The following is an 8,766-nucleotide window of genomic DNA, read 5'->3' as shown; positions in this document are numbered from 1 at the left end:
ACCCTGAAAGGAGATCTTTATGAAACTTTTTCCTTTTCCTTTCATTTGGCATCAAAGATATCTAAACACGTCACGACTGAGTCTTTGCCTGTGTGCCCTGTGCAGAAATGTAGAAAGCTGGTTTGGTTTGGGGCAAGAGAGGCGATCAGTGGTAGAGTCTGGGGCTTGAGGACTAATGGTAAAGTTGCCCAAGGCATCTGCAGAGTAGAGGGCTTGTATCTTAGGACCCTGTTTTCATCCACTCTTCCCCTTAGGCATCAGGTTCCACCCACAGCTTCCCTAAAATGCCCTTTACAGCAGGAACACGCTGATGGATGTGCGGTCCACTGTCAGAGTCTTTCCTGTTGCTAGGGTGTTGCTAGGGTCTGGGGGAGGAATCCACGATGGCTTCAGACATTCAGCACAGTGGGTGAGAGGGAGTAGGGTGTGCTACCGTCGTGTTTGGGAGTGCAATCCCAGGGAGCAGGGTGAGGGGCAAGGGGAGTGACCGGCGAAGGAGGGACCCTGCCTTCATCCACTCTTACCCTCAGGCATCAGGTTTTCTCACCAAACCCCAGGGTTTTTTTGCCCTGTGAGTTGTTCCCCCTTCCTCCCCACACACTTCTGTGCTGCTTCTACGTGGGAGATGAGGGGCTCCTGCTGTATCTGGACCAGGATCCTTTTGTATGAAGTGATTCTTCTAGTTTCTTCTTGTTCATTTTTTCTATTGAGTTGTCTGTCTTTTTGTTATTGAGTTTTAGGAGATCTTTACATATTTTCAATAAAAATATTTTCTGTTACTCATGTTACAACTATTTGTTTTCCTACTCTGGCTTTCCCTGACTTAACTGCATATATATATATATATATATATATATATATATATTTTTTTTTTTTTAAGGAATGAAGTTTTTAATTTTAACGTAGTTGAAATGATCAGTATTCCTTGTTTGTGCTTTTTGTATCTGGTTTAAGACTTTCTCTACCCTGAGGTCATAAGGATATTCTTCTGGATTAGCATATGAAAGCCTTTCCCATTTAGATCTATTTGATTTTTCCTACTAAAGGGTTTAATGTGTGTGTGTGTGTGTGTGTGTGTGTGTGCGCGCATCTAAGAAACACAGAGAAAGATGATTAGATTAAATGCTGTGTGGAGAGCGCAGAGCATTGGAAACAGGTGAGGGAGCATTTTGCTGTAGTCTAGAAGGGACATCATGGTAGCTTTGACCTGAGTGGTGAGGGTGGGAACAGAGAGAAATGAGTGTATTCAGTGGACATTTAGGAGGGAAATGAGTGTGACTTGGTGTGAATTGCGTATGGGGGAGGGGCTGAGGACTACCCCTAGTGAGCCCTTTTTCTGCTGCTCTAACCAATGCACTCACCCTTTTCTTTTTTTTCTCGATTTCATTGCTTCTCCGTTCAGTTTGTGCTTCCTCCTTGCTTCTCCTGACTCGGCTTTCCCTCTGGGCTTCCTTTGACTTCCAGCACTGCTGCAGATGGCTAACTCTGCCCACAGAGCCATAGAAAATTTCCCAAGAGGCTCTGATTGACCCAGGTATTCACCATCATTCCTGTTTGGATAGGACTGCCGCAGCCAGGCCTCTGGCATGCTGTGGGTCTGCACACACATGGGCTGCCTGGGTGGGCCCTTCATTATGGTCAGGGGCTGCTGTGATGGGATCACAGAGTTAGGAGCAGGGCCACACTTGACGGATGAGCACTAAGGGTTGCTCTTTCTGTGGAGGTTTTGAGAAAGACAGCTCCCCTCAGAGGAGGGCTGTGAGCAGCTGGCCCTCGGTGTGTTCTGTGAGCACAGCAGAGCGTTAGAAAGAGAAGATACACCTAAGAGAATGGATTTTCTTTTTCACTAAACCCGCTTTTTCTTTAATGATGTCTATACTATGAACTTGCTTTCTAAAACACATATTTATATTAGAAACTTCTCATGACCCTTAAAACGGTTGTAGATAGCAAACATAATATTTGAAGATGGTCTCCAACGCAGTTTCATTTATTAATAGTATACCAATCAGAGCTTTGACTGTGAGATATTTTGTTCATGCATAAACCATACATTTGAATTGACAGTCCTATTAATGAAGGAATGCAGTTATGTATGTTTATGGTAAAAGAACCAACTGGATATTTTTTGAACCTCATTATATGCAAGACATATTAAAAACAGGAGTTGTAGAGAGTGAAAACAGGCCTTGATGTCATGTTCGGTAAAACACGTCAGAGGTGAAGTCTCAGAAAGCACTATGGTGAAATACGAGGGGAAGGTGTGGAGTCGCAAGGGGTTTCGTTTAAACACAAGTCTCATGTATTAATATCTTCATTGATTTATTTTTATGCCAATATGTTCTGACATAAATATGGTGATCTATAATGTATCGACCATAAAAGTCAACATTATTTTTAAAGCTGACTCAGGGAAATAAAACCTCATTGTTAGTGCTGATATATACGGTATGTTACTCTGTGGAAAAATTAACCTTTCCTGTCCTGTTCCTGACTGACCTAAGTAAGAGGGATTCATTTTAATAGTCACTGACCTTTGGTGCATGTTTTGCTTCCTGGCCAATGTCCAGTTTGCGATGGGATTGGCCCATGGTGTGAAGTAAAGAGCAGGGCATATTCAACATTCCAGAAAAGACCCGGCCAAGCATGGAAGCCAGTCAGCAAATACCTTTGCCTTTTAGAAGGTCAGAAGGCCTGTGAAACTCTCCTGGTCAGGTATTGTGGAGCCATAACTTGTGTCTTCTGTATGAGAACAACAATGAGAGCGGAAGTGGCATGGAGACCCCAAAACAGAGAGGACACGTGCGGACAGTGTCAGCCTTGGATGGTCACAGAGAAGAGACTCCGTCTGGAATGCCAGAGGCAGGGAGCACACTCCAGTGCTCTGCTCAAGCTAGTCACATTAGTGCTGTGGACTTCAGTGAAATGAGTCTATGAAATGAAAACCAAGCCGAGGAGAATTTAATTTAGCAGCATAGTAGAGAATGCTCATGGGACTGGGGCCAATTTGGACGACTTCCACTTCCACTAAATTTCAGAACAGAACAAGTTTGCTGAAAATAACAAAATGCTGAGAATTTTAGAGCTAGAGGGCCCCTGGGTGCAAGGCAGGGGTAATCACTTGATAGATGAGGCAGCTGTTAAACCCCAAGAGATTAAGTGAGCAGTTTGCCCAGGGAGACACAGCTGGTTAGTGGCTGCACTGTATCTGAGGTCCAGATCTCCCGGTTCTCTATGCAGGGCTCTTTCTGCTCCATTTTATCAATTAGGAGCCGTGACTGATAATACACATGCTTGGAGGATATTCCACAGAACCACCTGAATCTGGGTGCAAACCTACCAGTGCACTGAACTGGTCTTTTCAAGGTTCCCTGTGGTCCCCATGCTGCCAAATTCTCTGCATACTTTTCTGACTCAATTTAAACTTCTAATCAGCGTACTGCAGTTGAGCACTCCTTGAAGCATCTCTTCTCTTGCTTTCTCCATGAGTTAAGATTCGTTGCTGGTGAGAGAAACCCATGCCCAAAGTGACAAGACTAAACGATAATTGATTCGCTCATGTAATCACTGTCCTGGGGGGGCTGGCTTTAGGCACGGTCTTGCGCAGGAGCTCAGATAGGGTTACTAAGACTGCTTTCTTTATATATACTTCTTGGCTCTATTTTCTCCAAATTGGCTCCATTCTCATACATACGCTCCCCTCATAGTGACAAGACGGCTGCCATGAACTCCACTCTTTCATTTAATTATATGCAAATCCAGCAGGAAAAATTATGCCTCAACCAGAAAGTCCTGGGATTAGCGATGGTTGGTCCTGTTGTCTTGTCCTAAGCTCAGTGTCCATCCCTGAACCAACCACTATGGCCAGGGCATGGGATGCACTGATTGGCCCAGGCCTTGGTTAAATGTTCCACCCCTAGGACCTAAGGGAGAATTGGCTTCACCCAAATCACATGTATTAGAGTGAGGAAAGGGTGGTTCCCCTAAAGCATATTTGGGGTCCTGTTACCACAAGAAAGGGACTGAATACTGGACAGCAAAAATAACAAATGCCCAGAGCAATTTCTCTGATACCACACTTTGCTAATATGCCTAATACTTCTCTCTTTTCAGTCTCACTCATTGTGTCACTCACTTCAACTTGATCTCTCATGTTGGATATCCCCAGGGCCCTGCTCCAGAGCTTCTAACCTTCCATGACTATACTTGTTCTCAAAGCAATTTCATCAAGTTCAAGAAGATGGACATAGCCCAAGGCACTTTGAGTCAACCTTGGCTCACATGGTAGTTGAGACTGTAGGCCATGGAATTTAATGAGAAACGGTATTTAAATGGGAAATCTTAAGAGGAAGGAAGACTGTTGACACAAGTGTATCTGAGAAAGCAAAGCACTGAGCTACTCCTTATCCTTTGCTCCAAAGATAAGGGATAAGGTTGGAGAATATTTACAAGCAGTTACCATAAAGGCACAAAACATAAAGTGTATTAGCCAGGTGGGTTAAAAGTCTTGTTAAGGTTAGATCTATAAATACTTGCTCCTCTTCTTGTGAAATTGAATTCCTGGCGTGTTTGCTGAGAAGGTAAAGAACTCTCCTGGGATATTTCCCTTCCTTATTATAGAGGTTTATTGTAATCATCTATGGACTACAATCTTTAACCTCGAGGCTATAGTAACTGCAAAGCTTGTTTTACATATTTGTTGTGGGGAATTGCATTTATTCACTATCTGTCTGGTATAAGAAATTGTATCTATTAGAATATGTCTGGGTAGGAGATGGTTTATGACTTCACTAACTGTCCCATAACTCTATTTCTACATAAATTCATAAACCCAGTTTCTAGCAGGAACTGTTAAGCCCCTTTGTCTTGACTTCCTTGTTATAGGGTTTATATGAGAAAAATATATTTGTGATTCTAGAAGAATAATTTCTAAACAGTATGTGAAGCTTGTTTTCTTCACACCATCTGTGTCTTGATAACTCCCTAATCCATACCCGCAGCTCTGTTCTGTGCCCTGAGCTCCAGACTTGTATATCCAATTGCCCACTTGGAACTGCCTGCATAGTTTGCAGATTTCACCAGCGTAATGTTGCCAAGAGTGAACTCCTAATATCCTCATTTTTCTCCAACCAAATCTGTCTCTCTGCTCAACATTCTTTATCATTTCAGTAAATGGCACTGTTACAGATCCAGTCGTTCAAGCAAAGATCCCAGAAATCATTCTCCATTCTTCTCTTTTCCCTTCTCCCATATCAGTCCATCACCAAGTCTTATCAAATATCTGTCACACCATCCACTACTGCTAATTCACTTCCACCACCCTAGTGTTTGCACTGTAATCTTTTGCCCACTTCAGCTGTACCCCTCACTGGTCTCCATGCCTCCTACCTGCTCCATGCACAGCAGCCAGGGTGATCTGTATGAGGCATAAGTCAGACTCTGTGCCCATCTGAAGGCATTCTGTTGCCTTCCTATTGTCCTTCAGAATAAACCCCAAATGTCTTCCCATGGACTATAAGGTCCTCTGTGGTCTTATCCCTGCTCCACACTCCAACCTCGTCTCATCTTCTCTATCCCCTAGTTACGGGGCTGTAGCCACACCAACCACCACCTGCAATGTGTCAGGTGGGTTATGGGTTAGCAACAGGCAATCTCTCTCTCATACACACAAACACACACACACACACACACACACACACACACACACACACACACACACACATCACACACACCCTGATTGGTGGAGTCAAGGCCCAGAAACTTTTCAGAAAAAGTGTGGCCACAGAGGACAGGAGCAGATGCAATCTATTCTGGTTGGGCTTTTCCTCTTTACTAGTTCCCCCATGGCATGTCCTCACAGAACAGGATAGGGGCCTGCTGTTTCTAAGTAAACGGCCAGATTTTTGCTGTACCACAAGTCTTTTATCTTCACATCAAGACTTAGCCTAACCTTCTGTATATGGTGCCCTTAGATTTTCCAGGTTTGAACCAAATCCAGCATCAGCAAAGCCACATTATCAGTGGAGGAGAGTCAATATTCAGTTAAGCCTGAGAAATATGTCTGCCTGTAGCTTTTAAGCATTCTAGAAAACCTGTTTCCCCATAGTCCGTTCCTTGACTCTCATTCAGTCTGGATTATTCTCATGCCGAATTTGGTTCCAGGACCCAAATCACAAGTCCATTTCCCTGAAGGCCTGTCTGTCCCCTGAACACATCATGCTCATTCATGCCCCAGAGTCCTTGTTATTCCTGCTCCCAACTGCTTGGAGCACACTTTCCCCAGCTTTTTCTCTGTATGATCGTATTCATCTTATCCTTCAGATAGAAATATGTTCCGAGAGGGCTTTTTACTATCTAAAACAATTTGTGCTATAATTCCTTCCTATGGATTTTATTTACTTTCCATATTTTAATGAAATCTGTTTATTATTTTGCTTTTTTTTTCTGTTAAATATAATTTAATTGAGGTCAGAGACCTTGTCTCTCTTGTTCTTTTTTATATCCTTGGGCCTAACAGCACTTTGCAATTAGTTGGCACTCAACAGATCTTAGCTGAATGATGGAGTGCCCTGTTTAATGTCCCAGAGGGAGGGAGACAAGTGTGTTGCTCCGTTGAGGGTCATGCTGCCTTTCTTATCCCAGCAGGGTGGACTTTATTGCTGGATTCATACAGACAATTACAGGCTAGCCTCTGAGACAATGGTTGTTGGGTAACCACCATCATGGATGGACACAGGAAGGTAGCTTCAGCCTTCAGCCCCCAAAGTCTTGACTTTTGGTGTGTTGAATTTCTTTATGGCCCCTGCTCTTCAGTCCCCTCTCTAGAAGCCATAGATGATGAGGTAGAACATTACAATTTCATGCTCTCAGGTCTTGATTCCCTTAATATGAGATGTGTGTTCTTGAGGATAAGTGAGAAGAACCTATTGGGTTGGCCAAAAAGTGCCTTCGGTTTTTTTTTTTTTAAACTGATTTTATTTTATATGCAATTGTAAAAAATTTTTTTGTGTTCCTCTTTTTTTTAATTTTCTTTTTTTTGTTGTTTCTTTGTGTGTGTGTGTGTGTGTGTGTGTTTTAAACATCTTTATTAGAGTATAATTGCTTTACAATGGTGTGTTAGTTTCTGCTTTATAACAAAGTGAATCAGTAATACATATACATATGTTCCCATATCTCTTCCCTCTTGCGTCTCCCTCCCTCCCACCCTCCCTATCCCACCCCTCCAGGCGGTCACATAGCACCGAGCCGATATCCCTGTGCCATGTAGCTGCTTCCCACTAGCTATCTACCTTACGTTTGTTAGTGTGTATATGTCCATGACTGTCTCTCGCCCTGTCACAGCTCACCCTTCCCCCTCCCCATATCCTCAAGTCCGTTCTCCAGTAGGTCTGTGTCTTTATTTCTGTCTTACCCCGGGTTCTTCGTGACATTTTTTTTTCTTCTTAAATTCCATATATATGTGTTAGCATACGGTATTTGTCTTTTTCTTTCTGACTTACTTCACTCTGTATGACAGACTCTAGGTCTATCCACCTCATTACAAATAGCTCAGTTTCATTTCTTTTTATGACTGAGTAATATACCATTGTATATATGTGCCACATCTTCTTTATCCATTCATCTGATGATGGGCACTTAGGTTGTTTCCATCTCCGGGCTATTGTAAATAGAGCTGCAATGAACATTTTGGTACATGACTCTTTTTGGATTTTGGTTTTCTCAGGGTATGTGCCCAGCAGTGGATTGCTGGGTCATATGGTAGTTCTATTTGTAGTTTTTTAAGGAACCTCCATACTGTTCTCCATAGTGGCTGAACCAATTCACATTCCCACCAGCAGTGCAAGAGTGTTCCCTTTTCTCCACACCCTCTCCAGCATTTATTGTTTCTAGATTTTTTGATGATGGCCGTTCTGACTGGTGTGAGATGATATCTCATTGTGGTTTTGATTTGCATTTCTCTAATGATTAATGATGTTGAGCATTCTTTCATGTGTTTGTTGGCAGTCTGTATATCTTCTTTGGAGAAATGTCTATTTAGGTCTTCTGCCCATTTTTGGATTGGGTTGTTTGTTTTTTTGTTATTGAGCTGCATGAGCTGCTTGTAAATTTTGGAGATTAATCCTTTGTCAGTTGCTTCATTCGCAAATATTTTCTCCCATTCTGAGGGTTGTCTTTTGGTCTTGTTTATGGTTTCCTTTGCTGTGCAAAAGCTTTGAAGTTTCATTAGGTCCCATTTGTTTATTTTTGTTTTTATTTCCATTACTCTAGGAGGTGGGTCAGAAAGGATCTTGCTGTGATTTATATCATAGAGTGTTCTGCCTATGTTTTCCTCTAAGAGTTTGATAGTGTCTGGCCTTACATTTAGGTCTTTAATCCATTTTGAGCTTATTTTTGTGTATCGTGTTAGGGAGTGATCTAATGTCATACTTTTACATGTACCTGTCCAGTTTTCCCAGCACCACTTATTGAAGAGGCTGTCCTTTCTCCACTGTACATTCCTGCCACCTTTATCAAAGATAAGGTGATCATATGTGCGTGGGTTTATCTCTGGGCTTTCTATCCTGTTCCATTGATCTATCTTTCTGTTTTTGTGCCAGTCTTGATTACTGTAGCTTTGTAGTATAGTCTGAAGTCAGGGAGCCTGATTCCTCCAGCTCCTTTTTTCGTTCTCAAGATTGCTTTGGCTATTCGGGGTCTTTTGTGTTTCCATACAAATTGCGAAATTTTTTGTTCTAGTTCTGTGAAAAATGCCAGTGGTAGTTTGAT

The sequence above is a fragment of the Aethalodelphis obliquidens genome, unplaced genomic scaffold (assembly GCF_003676395.1).
Source record: "Aethalodelphis obliquidens isolate GAN/ISIS:26980383/991018 unplaced genomic scaffold, ASM367639v1 scaffold1, whole genome shotgun sequence".
NCBI classification, from domain to species: domain Eukaryota; kingdom Metazoa; phylum Chordata; class Mammalia; order Artiodactyla; family Delphinidae; genus Aethalodelphis; species Aethalodelphis obliquidens.
The sequence above is the reverse complement of the archived record's forward strand: the minus strand, read 5'-3'. Positions refer to the sequence as shown.